Source organism: Panicum hallii, chromosome 6, assembly GCF_002211085.1.
Source record: "Panicum hallii strain FIL2 chromosome 6, PHallii_v3.1, whole genome shotgun sequence".
Classification (NCBI taxonomy): Eukaryota; Viridiplantae; Streptophyta; class Magnoliopsida; order Poales; family Poaceae; genus Panicum; species Panicum hallii.
In genome coordinates, this window is record NC_038047.1 from 6,696,561 (window position 1) to 6,716,057 (window position 19,497).

The following is a 19,497-nucleotide window of genomic DNA, read 5'->3' on the forward strand; positions in this document are numbered from 1 at the left end:
TTTTGTCGCTTTTGGTCGGAGATGATGCACCACCACTCATTCTCCTAAAAGGCTGGATCTAGCATGAGGGAGTTTTGTCGTTTCTGAACAGAGATCATGCACTGCCGTTTGTGTTCCTAGCATGCTCTAACTAGTGTCTGAATTAGTGAGGCCCGAGGCATAGCAAAGTCGGAAGACATTGCTTCAGCCCATAGAAGGAACATCGGCTAAGGCTGGAGCTAGCAGGAGGGAAGTTTGTCATTTCTAGTTGGAGATTATGACCTACCACTCATGCTCCTAAAAAGAAAAGTTAGAAAAACTCGCTAGCTTGAGGGAGTTTTGTCGCTTCTAGTCGGATATCATGCCACCGCTCGTGCTCCTAAAAGGCCGGAGTTAGCGCAAGGTATTTTTATCGCTTCTGGTCAGAGATACCATACGCCACCCCTCATTATGCTAAAGGGCTGGATCTAGTATGAGGGAGTTTTGTCGTTTCTGATCGGAGATCATGCGCCTCCCCTTGTGCTCTTAGCTAGAGCTCGAATTAGTGGCTTAATTAGTGAGAACCCAAGGCAGAGCAAAGACGGAAGACATTGCTTCAGCCTAGCCGCTTCAGTTCATCGTGGCACTTGGGTCCGCGCATGGACTGGCATCTATCAAGCCGGTCGTGTCCTGCCCTTGTGCGAGTGCACGTACGTGCCCATGTGTGTGGCTCCAAGCCGGTGTGACCCCGGGAGCCCGGGTCACACGCCGACCAATGTCCCAGCAGCAAATCGATCACACGGCTGAGCTAGACACAAAGAAATGGACCTGGCACGGGACACCAAGCAACAACAAAATATGAACGTGCAATAGGCTGCTCCGGGCGCTAGCTTTTCTCTCAAGAGGAGCTTCCGGCCCATGAATCCGCGCGCGGCTGCCAGCCACAGGACGGCCAGAGTGCGTTGTGTGCAAGGTGCCACCGCTATGTCCCCAATCTACAACCAACAGAAAGCAATGCAGTGGTAGCAAAGGGGATTAGCAAAAGTTTTGAGGATTGTTACTGCCTTTCGTCCGTATTCGCATGGTGATGATGCTCGGCTGGAGCTATAAGAATGGCAGCTGTAGGCAGTGTGCAGTGGTGAAGCTCAGATAAAGAAGACACCTAGTCTCGGTTCAAGAAGGCTCATAATGGCCAGCGGCGAACCAAACTGTAAAATGTGCTCCCTTAGCCAAGACGACACCCATGCTGTACAGCACCCATGTTGATTGATTCCGTTGTTTGCAGGCATGAACGCCGAGGGCGACGCTGCGGTGTCCGATTGGGAGTCGAGCACGGCGGCTGGGGCCTCGCCGGGCCGCGTGCTCCCGCTCGGCGTGCTCGAGTTCAAGGTGCCGCGGTGCAAAGACCTGGACACTGTCGAGTGCGCGCGCAAGACGATCGAGTGGTGCGTCACCGAGGCGACGGCCAGGCTTGCCGTCGCGGCCGCGGATGAGACCGTCCGCGGGAACCGGTGCGTCATCACGGCCGGCGACATGGAGCGCGCCATCAGGGGGCTCAAGGAGCCCGACACGGTCCCTGGTGCCGTGCTGCGAGAGCTGGTTGCCCGCGCGAAGGAGGAGAAGAGGGCCGACAAGCTGATGCGCCGGCAGGAGAGGGCCAGCAGGAAGCAGGCCGGGGAAGAGGGGGCGGCGGCGGCGCAGGAGGAGCAGGGCCCTCGCGGCGGCCGCACTAGCGGCCACCAGGAGTAGCTCCAGTGACGAAGCCGCGTGTCTAGTCATCTTGCGTGGCGTGGATGCATGCCCCTGCACGCTGCGTGTGATGTACTGAGAGCAACTCCATTTGTCCTCCAGTAAAATAAAACTTCATGTGATGCGATGAATAAACGTGGATGATACTTCAGACGTGCCGAGCGTGTTATGTGTGGTTTGCATCTTTATCAGGAACTTTATCTTCAAAAATGCATAACTCTTGCTTATTTCCAGCCAGTAACCAAAAGCCTCAGATATGTTACCCATAAAGTATAAACTCCCAAAATTTTATTTGAAATCTAGTAGGCTTTATAAATGAGACAAACGGAGTAAGTATCTGCACAGCAAATAATACACTTACAAAATAATTACAGAATAGGCTAAATTCTAGTCTATGTCCATCCTAAATGTGTACTCATCTAGTTCTTCTTTTAGTTAGTACATGTTAAATTGAATTTTTTCAATATCTACGCATATATAAAAGTATATATTTATTTACCATTTATTTATTAAATTATTGAAGAGATTATTTTAATCCATTTAAATTATTTATTGTTGTTAAGAGATGGATAGGATATGAATGTACAAACCACGAAGGACGGAGGCCTATTTTTCTTGGAGAACTTAATAAATTCACTCAATCCGCGGAAAACCATGTAAGAACTCAGAAGACATAGAGGATACCTTGTCCATGCAAAACTTGCATGAATACGAGAGTATTTAGTGAAGCAACTAAAATCAAATCGCATGTATTTGTCACACCCGGTTTTAAGGATAAAACCGAATACATAACTATATGTATGCCAGGATCAAATTCCATACATTCAGTGACTTCATCAGTGAATAATCAGTAACAATATCACAAAAAGAGAACTAAGAGACTAAAGATTATCAGAGTTTTACAGCTTATCCTGCAAACGAATGCTTCAAACTTCACAGGCAATCGACCAGAGGTTGCGTAGGCGTAGAACTCAGCATCATTTTCAAGAGACTTCACATAAACTTTCTCTTCTGAGCAGTAATTATAACAAGCGTGAGTACACTTATGGTTGGTACTCAGCAAGTGTTGGGAATTATATGACATGAAGGCCAAAAGCAAGGAAAGGCTAACTGGCTTACTGCGATAAGCAATTTTAGTTGGTCAAGTTTTATTAGCACCTGATTACTAAGGTATAAGTTCATAGCAAAACCCACATTAAAAGAAACAAAAAAGATATAACAGAAGTATAACAACAACCATAAACATGATCCATGATTTAAGTCATCTTCAAGTTCAGTTATCATGTGAGGGTCCAAACTACTCTTGAGCACGACTGATATATTAGTTTTCACTCTGCAGAGGTTGTACACTTTACCCACAATTCGTGTTTCCCATGTTGCCCGAGGTCGCAATCCTCTTAAACACTTCCAAGGTGAGTGGCTAGAGATTCACTACGAGGCCTTTGTAAAGATTCCTTAACTTATCACAATCCGCGAAGATTTCAAGTCAAAGCGGTCATAACTCTCCCTAATGAGGAAGATGTCTTAACCAGGACTATATCATAACCTCAAGAGGACCGAGCTATATCCCGACGATGCAACCCCTTTTACCTTTTCGGTAAGATTGTCATAAGCTAGTATTTCTAATTAATTAGCCAAGACTAGAGCCATATAGTATTGTGGTTGCAATATTTTTCTAGATGGTTCTCCATGTTCCGATTAAATATATGATCTTGTGATTAACAACGCAAATTATCTAAGAATATGAAGTAAAATAGGTGTAGCATCATCATTGTTATCATCATGGTTATTGACATTTCCAAACCAAAACCAGTTTGGTAACTAAGAAGTAGCTACCCAACAGAAAGATAAAACTCAGAATAGCAAGAAATGATCATAAAGACTAGGCATATCCTTAATTAGGATCCATCAAAATTAGGACATACGCATGCATAAAGAAAAGTTATATTTATTGTGATTAGTAGGACAAAAGCATGATCAAGGAACACTTGCCTTTCTTCCAAAGAATAGTTGCTTAGAGTCTTTAAATCTTGTTCTTGAAACTCTTAATCTTCAAAGCACTTGGATTGCGCTGCTTCTAACATCACACAAGCATCGAGCCCAAGCAAAACAATAAACAAACAAACAAGAACAACTAAGAACACATACACCAAATAAATGGAAAGCTTTAAAAAGAGCATACTAAAGGAGAAGGCTCGTTGCTACGGTCATGAGAGTGCAAGAAACGCGGAAAACAGAGCTACGGTTGAAAAGAAACAACTACAGGAAAATTTGTGTTATAAAAGAAACAAAGAACTATAAGCTTAATTTATTTTAAATTAGAAAACTAATGTAAAAGATATTTGAAAGAGAATATCACTGATTATAATTAACTTATATTATATTTGCATTTATAAAGACGAGATACAACTTAATCAAATTTTGTATATAATTGTCTATGTACAAATTACACTAATTAAATAATTAATTAGAAAGAAGACTTGTGAGAACATCTAAACATATAATTTTATGATTCGAGTTGAACTGAACAAATAATATTAAAATATATTTGAGTGGGTATTAATTAAGTTAAAAATAATTATGAAAACCGGAGTATAGATCTATTTGGATTTTATTTAGAAAAACTAAATAAGAGAATATTAATCAAATTAAATCAATATTTAATTTTAAAATAGGAACTATGATACAAAAGCGTTGCTCAATGATAGCTTACGCTAAAATAAGATTAATGTAACAAAAGTGGGTTGAAACGGATCTAGAATGCGGAAACTGTGGCTAAAATAAGGCTGTAGGAACCTAATCGCGATAAACTATAGATTTTAAGGGCTAGCAGGGAAGATTTTCAAGACACAAAAAACTAAGCTCACAAAAAGGGCAAAGATTAGGGTAAGATCTGTAAAAGAACGGGATTAGGGCTGGACTGAAAAGATCTGATCTACTAGGGGGTTTTCTATGATATTTGCAAGACACAAGAAAAACAACCGAAATTACAAGATCTCTTAGGGACTAATCTGCAAAAAGCTCAGAACAGCCCCATGGAGAACCTGCGGGTACTGTTTGCCGGATTCCCGGTGATTTAGGGCACGATAGGCTTTGGAAGCAGGGGAAAAGAAGGAGGAGATCGAGGGAAATCCGTTTTACCGCTTACCCATGGCGGAGATGCACCGTGGCAGCCGGAGTCTGATCGGGAAGGAGGCGGCTGTGTTCTGTTCATCGTGGCTGGTTCTCCCGGTGGCGGTGCTGCATGTTGTGGTGGTGATGCAGTAGTGCGAGCAGCTGGGATCGCGGACACCAGGAGGTGCGGTTCCGTGGGCCGAGGATGCTAAAGGGCGACGGCCAACGCTGCTTGATCGGCTCCTGCTTTCTCAGCGATGGAACGCACTGCTCGACGAGCAGGCCTGGGCGGCGGCGCTGGGAGGTGGAGTGCGAGCAGCAGGGGGCATGGGGATTGGCGCCCACGACCAAGTCAACAGCGATAGGGTCAAGCGACGGCGCAGCAGGGATTGATGCGGGGGAGTGCGACCGCGGCGCTGGCTGCAAGAGGTGCGATGGCTCGTGGCAGGGGGCGTGCGGGGGCTGAGAGCGCGAGCAGGGGTCGCGGACGCCTAAGGCCGACGATGCAGGGAAGGTCGTAGGGGGCTCGCCTTTTCTCTGTCTTTTTTAGGGGTGAGTGACCGAGACTTCACGTGCTACGCCGGGCTTGGAGTTTGTTTGAGTTTAGGTTGTTTACAAGAGAAAGGAGATGGGGCTGTGTAGTGGGTCCCACGAGTCGGCAAGAAAGAGAGAGGTAGGGAGAGGGGAAGGAGGGAGGAAACGACCTCGCATCAAGAGTTGAGTGGCGAGCTAGTTCGGTTATAGGCCAAAATATTTTTGGGTCAGGGCCGCACATGGAAACAAGCTGACGGTGCTGGTTGAACGTGAATGGGCTATTCGAGAGCGCAAAAAAGAAAAGGGAGAGATCAGGCCGAGTTGTTGGTAGTTACAATAGTAGAGCATCATCGAAAAACAACGCTGAAATTGAGCTACGGTTCCATTTCGAGTAAGGTATGATCGAGGAGAAAGGTTAGAGGATGGTTACCATGATGGGGCATCTTATGGTCTCGGATAGGATAGAGAAAAAATGACGAATACTGAAGAAACAAATTGGTCCCACTACGACGAGATGGAGAAAGCAAGAAAGAAAGGGGAAGCGGAAAAGCTTCTGGATAACTCCAACTTTGTGAAGGAAGGCGATTGACGGTGAGTCTCGATTAGGTAGCTTTGACAAGGTATTAAGCTTCGGAAAGGAAAAGCAAAAGGCAAAAATTAGGGTGTTCGCTTCGGTACCTCAAGAAGAAGCTTTTGATACGTTTTGTCGACAAAACACGATAAATGATGAGATTGTGGCAGTGGTCAAGCTAAAGGTTGCACGTGGCACGATTCTACGATTTAAGGCGGAATAGACCCAAAATGAGTTAAATCCAGCTCGAGATGAAAAGAAAATAAATTTATTTTCTAGAACATATTTTCAAGCTAAAAATAAATCTAGAAAAGTCTAGATAAACCTTTTAAATCATGAAAAATATATCTAGAAGAATCCTAAAAATTCCGAGAAAAACTCAGAAGGTAATTTGGGACACGAGGAATCCAAATAAAATACTTAGAATTTGAGAAAAAGATTTTAGAACTTTCCAATAAATGGATTTAGCTCTACGGAAAAAGAGAATAATTGCTAGAAAAATTTAGAAATTCTTGAAAAACCGTAAGGAGGGATGAACACATTCTAAAAGATATTCACATTCTAAAATTAAATATTTTAGGGTGTGACAGTGTTGGTGGCTGGTTTTGTAGAAAACTATATGATCCGGACATATCATGGCGAGAAAGCACCACCTCTGACGGAGAATCTAATCGATGAAATCATACAAGACGTCGAATTTAATAGATTGTTTGATACTTATGATGATTTTGATGATGCTGGCGGCGATGATGAAGATGTTGGTGGAGGCTATGGTGATGCTGTCGACTGGGGGCCATCGATGGTGGCAGTGATGATAGTAGTGATGACGAACTTGATGACGGTGATTTTCTGAGCCAGTTGTTATGTCACACCAAAGCGCAGCTATTGATTGGTGGTGCAAAGGGGTTAGCAAACTTCGAGACAGTTAAAAAGTCAGCAGAGCAAAATGAGTGATCAAAATGATGTCCGAAACACCGAACCATTCTTCATTTCATACTTGAGCTGTTGTCCCTAAAGGCTAAGCACAGTTGGTCAGTCGGTAGTTTCAATGATCTACTTCATATCTTGGCTTTGTTGCTTCCAAGTCCAATAAAATATCTGCCAATACTTATCAAGCAAAGAAACTTGTCAGCATATTCACGATTGGTGTGGAATGAATTCAGACATGCCCAAAACATTGTATTTTGTGCCGTAAGAATACTTTGAAGGACTTGGACAAATGCCTGTATGTTTTGCAAGTCAACATAAAAACAATGCCGGTTATTATGGTGGCGTTAATTAAGATCCAGCATATGGTAATAAAAGGAAGAGAAAGGGTGCAATGAATAGGGTTGTCTCTATTGAGCCAGCAGACCCTACAGAAGACCCCACTTCAGGCATCTCTTAGAAGGAGAGCATAATTCCTAACATGATTATGTGGTACCTCCCAGTTGCCGACCGCGTGCCAGCCCTAGGGGACAAAGGTGACACGCGTCACCTCTCACGCCATCCTTGTCATATGGGTGACGCACGACTCTGGCACGTCGGTATAGGTCACTTCTTAAATAGTGGTGGATGCGCTAGCCTCCTGCCGAGCCTAGGTGTTTTGTTATATCAAAATTGTGCGGAGGAAACACCTAATCGTGGTCTTGTTGGTATGTCTGGAATCATCATGGTAGTTGGTCAGCCGTATTCCTTCCGTTTGGAAATGTACGTCGCCGTGGACTTTTTATGACAACTTTGACCATTTATCTTATTTATTTTGATATGACTTGTTTTATTTGGAAAATATTATTTCTTTTGATACGACTTGTTTTATTAATAAAGGTACTTTAAGCATAACTCATTTGTGTCTGTTTGGATAAAATTTTTGAATAAGATAAATAATCAAACTTCGTATGAAAAGTCAACGGGGACGTACGTTACAAACGGAGGAATTAGTTCATCTCAATCTCGTGGGTGAGCTCCCGCCGACCACCATCGTTTGACGATATAGCTGGTGAGGTATATATACATCCCTTTATTTTACATGTCTATGTACTTTTTTTAATCATCTGATCTCCCGATTATCTTTTTTTTATTTTTTGTTGGCACTGCTCTTTCTCTCTAAATTGCATCAATAAAATAGAGAGAGAAATGATTCTCAGAAAAAGAAAAGGTAGACTTAGGGTATTGGTCCAAGTTAGCTCAGAAGCTTTGACCCGGCATCAATCCCGAATCCCGGTTTGTAGGAAGACTCCATTCGGAAAATAAATCCTGGGTCCTACTCGGGCCAATCTTGTATTCAATTAAACCATGAAGGACAGGGGGAAGGTAGGCTTCCTCGAAAGTCATTTGGTCCGGAAGGGACAAGGAAAAGGCTTAGATAGATCAAGCGGAACAAGGAACAAGGCTTTGACCACCACACTCTCATTGTGTGGCCGCAGCAGGTACCGAGAAGGATACTGAGTTGAACGGCTCCTAGAAATTAAAACCTGTGGAAGATCGTAACGAACGCGGCAAAGCAATCGACAACAAGTTACTGTAGCATGCATTGACCGAGCGGAGCAACTTAAGGCTGCTAGCTGCCCTGCTCCGTTACCCAATGCGACCCAGGTCGTCGTCTTCGCTGCCATTGGCCATGGCTTCGCCGAGCTTCCAAACCCCAGTGCTAACCGTCGTTCTGTTGCTCGCCGCCGGGGCCGCAGACGCAGTGGGGGTGGTTTCCCAGCCAAACTTTCGCTGCTACACCACGGGCAACTACAAAACGTGCTACGTCGACCGCCCGGAGTGCTCGACCTCGGGCAACTTCACCGCCGGAAGCCAGTACCAGGCAAACCTCCTCAATCTCATCGGCAACCTTCCGCCGAGCAACATAGCCAACGACAGCTTTGCCGAAATCACGGCTGGCAGCGCACCGGACAGGGTGTTTGGCCTTGCCATGTGCTACGCCGACCGCAACTTGACGCAGTGCCAAGACTGCCTCCGAAATGTGTCCGGCGATGTGCAGCAGGAGTGCCCGTTCAGCCGACAGGCCAAGATTTCCAGAGACGCCTGCATCCTCCGCTACTCCAACCTGTCGTTCTTCTCCGACGCCGACCGGGAAATCGTGTACTACGCCTCCTCGGAGGCCTCTCCAGACCCATACGTCAGCGACGCGGCGACTATGAACGCCGAACGGTGGACTCTGATGAACGGGCTCGTGCCGGAGGCTGCGAGCTCCTTGCTGCGGTTCGCCAACGGCAGCAAGGAGTACACGGATTCGCAAGGCAACGCTCAGCAGGTGATCTACGGGCTGGCGCAGCCCACCAGAGACCTCAACGACAACATGTGCAGCGAGTGCCTCCAGAATATGGTAATAGAGCTCAACAGCTCGCGCCCGAACAACACCTATGGTGCCGTCAAGTGCTACAGCTGCTATGTGGCATACAGCACCGGAGAGGACCTCGGCATCACCGTTCCTCTGCCACCACCGCCGCCGCCGCCACCGACGAGACCACCGGGTTAGTTAGTATCAATATTTCAATAATTAACCTGCCAGCAAGCTGTTCTTTGGTGCTCAGCTTTAGTTTATATCAATAATTAATTAACCTGCTATCGCCTCCAATTCTTCAGTGGCACTTATTGCCCATGTGATTATTGGCTCCGTGGTGTTGGTCGTGTGCACCGGCATCTTGGTTTCCTTCTTGCTGCGCCGCACCGGCATCTTGGTTTGCTTCTAGCTGCGCCGCCGCAGAAGCAAGGGCAGACAGATTGGAGAAGATGTGCCAGGGGAGGAGGCTCCGGAGGACGAGTTTGAGAAACAGGCCGGGCCAAGGCGATTCCGCTACAGCGAGCTGGAGGCTGCAACCAACTTCTTCTCAGAAAAGGAGAAGCTCGGTGAGGGTGGATTCGGGTCGGTGTATCAGGGGCACTTGAAAGATACGGACCTTCACGTCGCCGTGAAAAGGGTGTCCAAGAGCTCTGGTCAGGGGAGGAAAGAGTACAACTCCGAGGTGAAGATTATTAGCCAGCTGAGGCATCGCAACCTTGTTCAGCTCATCGGCTGGTGCCATGACGGCGGCGAGCTCTTGCTTGTGTACGAGCTTATGCCCAACGGGAGCCTCAACACTCACATCCATAGCCAGAACAACGTCATGTCGTGGCAGCTCAGGTACCTAATTAACGAACGAATTGCACATCATCTCTGCAACGTCCTCTCTCCAAATTACATACATATGCATGTTGACTCAATTTCCTAATTAAATTACTTGTGTAATATAATATTTCTAAGGTATGATATTGTGCTCGGCATCGGTTCTGCACTTCTGTACCTGCACCAAGACTCGGAGCGGTGCATCCTCCACCGTGACATCAAGCCAAGCAACATCATGCTGGACGCTTCTTTCACCGCCAAGCTTGGTGACTTCGGGCTCGCGAGGCTCATGGACCGTGACCGACAGTCACACACGACTGCGCTCGCCGGTACCATGTGGTACATGGATCCCGAGTGTTTGCTATCCGGTAAGGCCAGCACATCATCAGACGTCTACAGCTTCGGCGTGGTGCTCCTTGAGGTCGCGTGCGGCAAGCATCCCATCGTGGAAGTATCAGACGACACTGATGAAGAATACGCCACCGTCCACCTTGTCCAGTGGGTATGGGAATTCTACGGGCGTGGAAGGATCATTGAGCTGCGGACATGCGGTTGAATGGGAACTTTGACGCCAGGGAGATGGAGAGTGTGCTAGTCACCGGGCTCTGGTGTGCACACCCTGACCGCAACTTGAGGCCGTCCATGAGGCAGGCGATCAATGTTCTGCGGCTCGATGCGCCCTTGCAAAGACTGCCCATGAAGATGCTGGCCTCGACGTTCCTATCACCAGTCATCAGTGGCACGCAGGTCTGAATTCAACTGAACCAAGGGCTGTCACTGGCATGAGCAGTGGAGGCACCGCCCGTTCCAGAATGGCAGCTAGCTTGTTAGGCGTCTTTATTTGTACCTTGTTGCTGGCTTGTTGAGAGAAAAAAGGGAAGTTCGAGAAGCTCTTGCAGAAGAAGTGCCCATGGCATCCAGGTGCCAACCACGCGGCCATCGATTGCTATCACCTCCAGAGGACGTTTAGCAACTCCGGTAGTGGTAAGAAGAACAGGAAGCCTGCAGATAAGAAACCCGAGGATGATGACCAAGAGGACCAAGGGCGCAACCCGAAGTTCTAGGATGCCTCGAAGACCGTCAACGTTATCTTCGGGGGAGATGGGGATTTCGACTCCAGGCGGGACCAGAAGCTGCTTCTTCGGGAGATCATGTCCATCGAGCCGGCGGTGCCACGACCACTCCGTTGGTCGGAGGTCCCCATCTCGTTCTCCCGCGACGACCAGTGGACACGCTTTTTGGAGCCCGGTAAGTTCCCCCGGTCCTGGATCCTGTTGTGGCAGAGGTCAGGCTCACCAAGGTCCTCATCGATGGTGGGAGCAGTCTGAACCTCATCTTCGCCAGCACTCTGAATAAGATGGGCCTAGACTTCAAGGAAATGCTGGTTCCGAGCAAGTCCCCTTTCTACGGCATCGTCCCAGGTAATGCGGCGCACCCACTTGGTACGGTAGTTCTCCCAGTCACCTTCGGCACGAGAGAGAACTACCGCACTGAGTTCATCAAGTTCGAAGTGGCCAGCTTCGAATCTTCTTATCATGCAATATTGGGTCGTCCGGCATTCGCCAAGTTTATGGCAGTGCCACATTACGTTTATCTGCTTCTCAAGATGCTAGGACTAAGTGGAGTACTTACTCTCCGAGGCGACTTGAAGAAGTCGTATGACTGCAATCAAGAGGCGATCCAGTATGCTTCGACTATTCGTGTGCCAGGTGCTTCAGGGGAAGTACTCGCGGCCGCGTAGCAGCTCTCCCAGTCTGGGCTGGAGATTCTCTCGAGAAAGGCTACCAGGTCGAGCATCCAGTCGACTGACAACATGGCCCTCAAGATGATCCAGCTCCAGGAGGGTGATTTATCTAAGACCACTGTCATTGGTGCGGGCTTAGGTGAGAAATAGGAACTCATGCTCGTCACCTTCCTTCGGGCTAACCGAGACATATTCGCGTGGAAACCAGCGGATATGCCAGGGGTTCCCAGGGAGTTGATCGAGCATAGTCTGAATGTACATCCAAAAGCTGTGCCTAAAAACCAACGCCTGCGAAGGTTTGCCCATGATAAGCGTGAGGCCATCAAACGGGAGATAGCTAAACTCCTCGTGGCTGGATTCATTAAAGAAGTAATTCATCCAGAGTGGGTAGCTAATCCTGTCCTTGTACGAAAAAAGAATAATGAATGGAGGATGTGTGTTGATTACACCGATCTCAACAAGCATTGCCCGAAGGATCACTTTGGGCTGTCGCGCATTGATCAAGTCGATGACTCGACGGCAGGCTGCGTTTTGCTTTGTTTCCTTGATTGTTACTCAGGTTATCATCAGATTGCGCTCAAGGAGGAAGACCAAATCAAGACAGCGTTCATCACCCCGTATGGGACATATGCCTACAAAACTATGTCTTTCGGGTTGAAAAACGCAGGAGCAACTTATCAGCGTGCGATCCAGATGTGCTTTGCAGACCAGCTCCATCGGAACATTGAGGCCTACGTGGATGATGTGGTTATCAAGACCAGGGATTTCGACGATTTGATTATAGATTTGGAAGAAACGTTCAGCAGTCTGCGTAGATTTCGGTGGAAGCTCAACCCAACCAAAGTGCGTTTTTAGAGTACCTTCAGGGAAATTGCTCGGGTTTATCGTCAGCAACTGGGGCATTGAAGCCAACCTTGTGAAGATTTCGGCCATCATTGATATGGGGGCTCCGGCCACAATCAAGGATGTGCAGAAGTTAACAGATTGCATGACAGCCTTGAACAGGTTTATCTCCCGACTTGGGGAGAGAGGACTACCCTTCTTTAAGCTCTTGAAACGCCAAGATAAGTTCCAATGGACGAAGGAGGCAGAGCGCGCTCTGCAAGATCTGAAGCATCACCTTCAATCTCCTCCGATCCTTACAGCCCTATTACCGGGGGAAGATCTACTACTTTACATTGCGGCAACAACCCATGTTCTCAGCAGTGCTATTGTAGTCGAGCAAGGCGAGGAAGGCCATGCATTCGGACTGCAGAGGCCTACCTACTTCATCAGCGAAGTACTCTCCGAATCCAAGGTACGGTACCCGGCCGTTCAGAAGCTTTTATACGCAATTTTAATCGCATCAAGAAAGCTACGCCATTATTTCGATGAGTACAAGATCACGATGATTACGGATTTCCCGTTGGCGGATATTCTTCATAATCAAGATGCCACGGGGCGTATATCAAAGTGGGCAGTGGAACTGGGGGCTTTTTCAATCAACTTCAAGCCAAGCACTGCAATCAAATCTCAAGCCCTAGTTGATTTTATGGCCGAATGGAGGGAGAATCAAGTTCCAACTCCAGTCAACAAGCTAGAGCACTGGACCATGTATTTTGATGGGTCCCTCAAGCTCGATGGCGGTAGCGCCGGAGTTCTGCTTATTTCTCCACGGGTCGAGCAATTGAAGTATGTACTTCAGATCCTGTGGGCGGTATCCAACAATGAAGCCGAGTATGAAGCCTTGCTTCACGGGCTTCGTTTGGCGATATCACTAGGGATCAAGCGACTACTTTTGTATGGTGACTCTCTTCTTGTCATTCAGCAAGTCAACAAAGAGTGGGACTGCAACAAGGAGACGATGGACGCCTATGTCCAGGAAGTGCGCAAATTGGAAAACAAATTTTCCAGCCTGGAGGTTCATCATGTGCTACGGGAGCACAATGTTGGCGCAGATATCTTGTCCAAGCTGGGGTCAACACGTGCTCAGGTTCCACCGGAAGTCTTTGTTCAGGAGCTCAAACAGCCATCCATCAAGGCTTCATCTCAGATGTCCACCGATGCGGGCCCCCAACACCCCGATCGGGAGGTCATGATGCTGGGTGAGGACTGGAGAGAGGCTTTTATCGACTTCATCCAGGATCAAAGGCTACCGGCAGGAATTGACGCAAGGAGCGCCGAGATGGCACGCGTCACGCGCAGAAGTAAGGGTTTCATCCTAGTTGACAGCAAGCTCTACCGGTGCGGCGCCCGGTCAGGCGTTCTCATGAACTGCGTCATGAAGGAAGATGGCTATGACATATTGCGGGAAATACACGAAGGTGTTTATGGCAACCACGCAGCTTCGAGGACGCTGGTGGGGAAAGCATACAGGGCCAGTTTCTGGTGGCCCACCGTAGTATCCGATGCGGAGGACCTCGTGTGCAGGTGCCAAAACTGCCAGTTCTTCGGCAAGCAGTCTCATGTTCCGGCCCACAGCCTCATCACCATACGGCCATCCTGGCCCTTTGCGTGCTGGAGCCTTGATATGATTGGGCCCTTCACAATGGCGCCAGGCGGTTTCACCCATGTGCTGGTGGCTATCGACAAGTTTACCAAGTGGATCGAGTACAAGCCGATAGCCAAGCTCACTCCAGATCGGGTTGTTGATTTCATCTCGGATATCTTGCATCGCTTCGGCTTCCCGAATACCATCATCACAGACTTGGGATCCAATTTCACGGCCAACCAGTTCTAGGAGTTCTGTAAAAATGCATGCATCGAGGTTAAATATGTCTCTGTTGCACACCCACGGACCAACGGTCAAGTCGAAAGGGCGAACGACATGATAATTGATGGCCTCAAGAAGAGAATTTATGATGCAAATAGCAAGAAGGGAGGCAAATGGATACATGAGCTGCCACATATCGTCTGGGGGCTTCGGACTCAGTCGTCCAAAGCCACAGGATAAACTCCGTTCTTTCTCGTGTACGGATTTGAAGCTATCTTGCCGGCCGACATCATGTGGAAATCTCCAAGGGTTGAAATGTATAACGAAGGCGAGGCGAACGAGGTGAGGCACTTAGAGCTCAATTCTGTCAAAGAGGCTCATTGCGCTGCTCTTGTTCAGTCAGCTCGATACCTGCAGGGGATTCGGCGATATCACGATCACAACGTGAAGGAACGGTCATTCAGCATAGGCGACTTGGTTCTACGTCGCATCCAAGATGAGTCCGGCCTACACAAGCTCAACTCAAGGTGAGAAGGTCCGTTCGTCGTCAAGCAGGTTACAAGACCAGGGTCATAACGACTACAATATCCCGAGGGCCAAGATGTTCCGAACTCTTGGAACATTCAGAACCTGCTAAAGTTTTATCCATGAGAAGATGTCCGGAGATGGCTGAATCTCCGGGGGCTCAGGCAGTCTCTTTCCCTTGAATCAATTTGGAGGCTATGTGCCACAAGATTCGGGTTGTAAATTTCTCTGTGAACATACGGGGGTTACGGCCACGTGTATCATTTATATAAATCGACTTCATATCATGAATTTTACGGAGGCTACGGCCACGTTCACGTCTTATCGACTTCACATTTTGACGGAAGCTTCGGCTCCGTTCATACCTTCTACGAATCGACTTCTGCCGCGACCTTGGATGGTCGCTCGCGACAGTAGTCGCATTTATTCCAACAAGATCGATCCGTTCGACTAGTCTATACCCAATTTGTTGGATGGGCTCGCATGAAGAGCTACCTCGACTACATCCTGAGTCATGGCACTCAGGGTAGTTTCGTTTTTCGCCAAAAACACGGCAGTCCCGCGGCGATGCCCGCGTTCGCTCCCAACAAGTTCGATCCATTTTGTCTGGTTCCTACTCGTGGAGCGCGCTCATATGAGGAGCGACCTCGACTACATCCAGAGTCGATGCACTCTGTGTAGCTTCATTTTTTCTCTGCCTTAAGCACAGCAATCTCGTGACGATGCTCGCGTTCTTTCCTAACAGGTTAGGCCCGCCCGACCAGGTTATGGCCAACTCGTTGGATGAGTTCCTACTTGGAGCTACGGCTACTTCCAGGGTCGCTGCACCCAGGGTAGCGTCTACTGCTTAGCATTTAGGCCCGGATGACATATCCGCCAAGGCACACACAAGTGGAGACATCAAATAAAATATTTACACAAGGAAGTAAGTACTTATTTTTTACACCCTACTCCTGGAGTACACTTTGTACTATCTGTCCTGCTACAGGTTGGGCTTCTTGGAGGTAGTGGTCGAATTGGTCCTCGGTGCAATCATCAGCCATGCCCTGAGCAAATATTTCTAGTTGCGCCTCCGGCAAAAAAGACTTTACGAAGGCGAGGGCGTGGCTGACACATGCAACCGGGGCTTCCGAGAGGAACTTGACCACCTTCTGCGGGGCTCCACGAAGTCGCTCTAACAGGGGCCGCGGGCTTGCTTCGCCTTCTTCTGGTGGATCCACCATGTCCACCAGCTCCTGGGCGGCCCCCCAGAGGTCCTCCAGCTCCCTCTGTCGTCGCTCATCCTTCTCGTCCAGCGTCTTGACTTGCTGAAGGCAGTCGATGAACTGTCGTTCAGTGTCGCCGATCACCTTTTGCATCCTCTCAACGTCATCTGTACGGTGATACAGTAGGTTCTTCTCGTCAGTAAGCAGCTCTTCTTTACACATTAAGATTTTCCTAAGTTCTGTGGTGAAGAGCATTTCAGAATCCAGGATAAATTGATAGATGCAAGTACTCGAGGGAAGCAAGGGCTTACCTTGGTGCGCTTTCTTTTGATCTTTGAGCTGCTCCTCGAGCGCTTTCTTCTGTTCCTCGAGCGCTTTCTTCTGTTCCTCGAGTTATTTTTGGAGCTCGGATTTGGCTTTTTCGAGGTTCTGCATGTCGTTCTTCAGGAGCCATGTTTCTCGAGTCCTTTCTTGCTTCAGCGTGTCGAGCTCCCGCCGCAGATAAAAGTTCTTCATCTTCTCGTCGGAGACACGCTTTTCCAGGACAGCAAGTTCTTGATGCCCACTCACAACCGCTTTCAGTTTTTCTGATTTTTTCTGGGAGTGGGCGATCAAATTCTGCATAGAGGGAGAAATTATGACAAGCAACTTGACAAGGGATACAAGCAGAAAAGTGTTTCGGTCTTACCATGGCAAATTCGTACATTTCCTTGTACGCCTTCTTGAAGGTCTTTATATTGCTGTTCGTCAGCAACAGATCCTCCACCAGATCGGTGGTGATGATATTTTGGTACCCGGACCCGGCCATCGGCAGTTCTCGAGAACCCCCCGAGGTCCCTGCGGCTTCTCCAGGTGGTGTCTGCTGGGCACCTGCAAGTACAAATATCTATAGCACATTGCGCCTGGGTCTCGGCAGCTAGCCGTGGGCGGTCAGATGCTTACCCGCGCCATCTGTAGGAGCGGCAACAGGGGCCTTGACTTGTTCCTCGCCACCGGCTCCAGCTTCGCCTTCTTGGAGCTCGAGAGGCGGCAAGTCGGGCAGCGTCACGTCCGCCTCGGGGGCTGGCTCTGTGGACGTAGACCCTTCGGGGGCTGATGGCTCGGGGGCTGGAGCAGCCACGACTGGCCCCGCGCTTGAAGATTCCGCTCGGGTTGATGACCCGGGGGTTGAGGTAGTCGTGGCTGGCTTCAGCTGGAGCTTCACGGCGCTTGCAGCCCTGGTGAAGTCGAGTCTATTATCGTACAAGTCGAAAAAAGAAGAATGTTTATTGTGCAACCAGATGCAAACTTACAGCGCAGACTTCTTTTTGACGGCTTTCTTCACCCGCAAGGCCCGTCGCGGAGTCTCCGTTGCTGGCGGCGGGGTTTGACCAGCTGGCGGCGTGGTCCCCGCCATGACAATGGTGACAGCCGTGGTGGCAGAAGGAAATGCTCCCATCTCTTCGGGCTCGGACCTGGGTGCAGAGGCGACAAGACTACAAACGGACATTGTCAGCATATAACAATATCGATATTTAGCAATTCAGCAAAGCTGCAAACCAATACCCGGAAGATTCGACTGCTTCCGCCTTTCGCTTGCGTGCCACCCGGTGACCTTGCGGTACCAAAGGCAGAGCTTCGGTCAACTCCACGGCTGGCCCGGAGGAGTTGTCCCTCCTCCTCTCTTCCTCGGCCTCCTTCTCTGCCTGGGGGCTCTCGTCCTCCGTGGACTCGCTGCTGCGCTGAGCTGCAGCTACTCAAGCCCTTTTTGCTTCGGCAGCGGCGCTGGGGAGAAGGTGGTCTGGCCGAGGGATGTCGGGCTGTGGTGGGTAGCTGCGGTACAATTCTGTGTGTCCCTGTAGAAGGTTCTCATGTAGTAGTGGCATAACAGAGGTTGTTCCCAACAAAAAGTAGTCGAATACTTACTGGTTTGGGCGGACTTCGTGCGGAAAATAATAATGGGATGTTAGGCACGGCGTCCACGTCCAATAGCACCCGCTGGACTCGGAGGAGTGCAGCTTCATCTGATAGTTCCTCTGCGCACATGCGAGAAGGATCTTCAGTCTCCGCGTACTTGAATCCAAGCTTGTGGCGTAGTTAGACGGGTTGGACTCGACGTTTGAAAAAGGAGAACATGACGGATGCGCCGGTCACTCTTGTCATCTTATGTGCCTCTATGATGTCTAACAGTTCCTCGACCTGATCCATGTCTCCCCTGGAAAGTTCAATATTCCACTCCGGCCTCACTACAGGTGGATTGTTTGATTTTTCTAGGAGTTGGGGGGCATAGTTTTCGATATAGAACCAGTGATTTTTCCACCCGGGAATGTTGGAAGGGAATTTGTATGATAGGTACTTGTCGCCGGCCTGCTGTCGCAGTTGGATGCCGGCGCCCCCTAGAACGGAAGGATTCTTTGTGGTGGGTTGTGGTTTGACGCGGAAGAGGAAGCGGAAAAGATCCCAGTGGGGTTCGATTCCGAGGAAGGCTTCACAGAAATGGATAAAAATCGAAATGTGGCAAATGGAGTTCAGGTTGAGGTGATGGAGCTCAAGCCCATAATAATAAAGAAGGCCACGGAAGAAAGAATAAGAGGAGAGGGCCAATCCCCGTTCGGCAAAATGGTAAAATGTGACAATTTCGTCAACATTTTCCATGGGGAAAGGTTCGCGAAATGAGGGGCGCCAGTTGACAAGATTCTTGTCTTGGAGCAATCCCTCGGAAACTAGCCTATTAAGATCATTGAGAGAACACTTACTGTGTATCCACGCCTCGGTCGCCGATTGCGCCTCCTTCTTCCTCCCTTCTATCTCTGATTTCTTAGGCGCCATCTCCGGATCGCTCGCCACGAGTTGCTCGGGGGCTGCGGGGAGAGGGGCGGGGAGATCTGTGGGGTTGGAATTTCTTCGGGAGGATGACGGCAGGATGCGGCTCTTTTTGGGGATTTTTCTGGTTTTGGGCAGATTGCAGATTGGAAGCACAGTCTTTTTTCACTGTTGCCGCGGGGTTAAATAACCAGCGGTTGGGGAAAAGTTTACTGTTCCGAAGTTGAAGAGTAATTTTTGGAAATATTCCGAAGACGAAGGGTCATTTGGTGGACTGTTTGGATTAAATATTCAATTAATCATTTTTTCAGGGTTAATTGGTCTGAAAAGAGGGGTTTTTCGAATTTCAGATCTAACCCTCATCATTTGTACCATCATGTTGGTAAATTACCGTGTGGATATTTTTTCGTCGCATGCCACGACTTTCCGATCCTTTTCTCCAAATTTAGGGATTTGGACTAAAGGCTCGGGGGCTGCGGGATACGTGGCATCGACTACTTATTTTTTTAA

The 19,497-nt window shown here is 48.5% G+C and overlaps 1 pseudogene; it reads left to right on the plus strand.

Annotated features, from left to right (window-relative positions):
* The first annotated feature begins 8,487 nt into the window (after window positions 1-8,487).
* Window positions 8,488-10,920, plus strand: LOC112898096 (annotated as a pseudogene).
* Window positions 10,921-19,497: the final 8,577 nt, after the last annotated feature.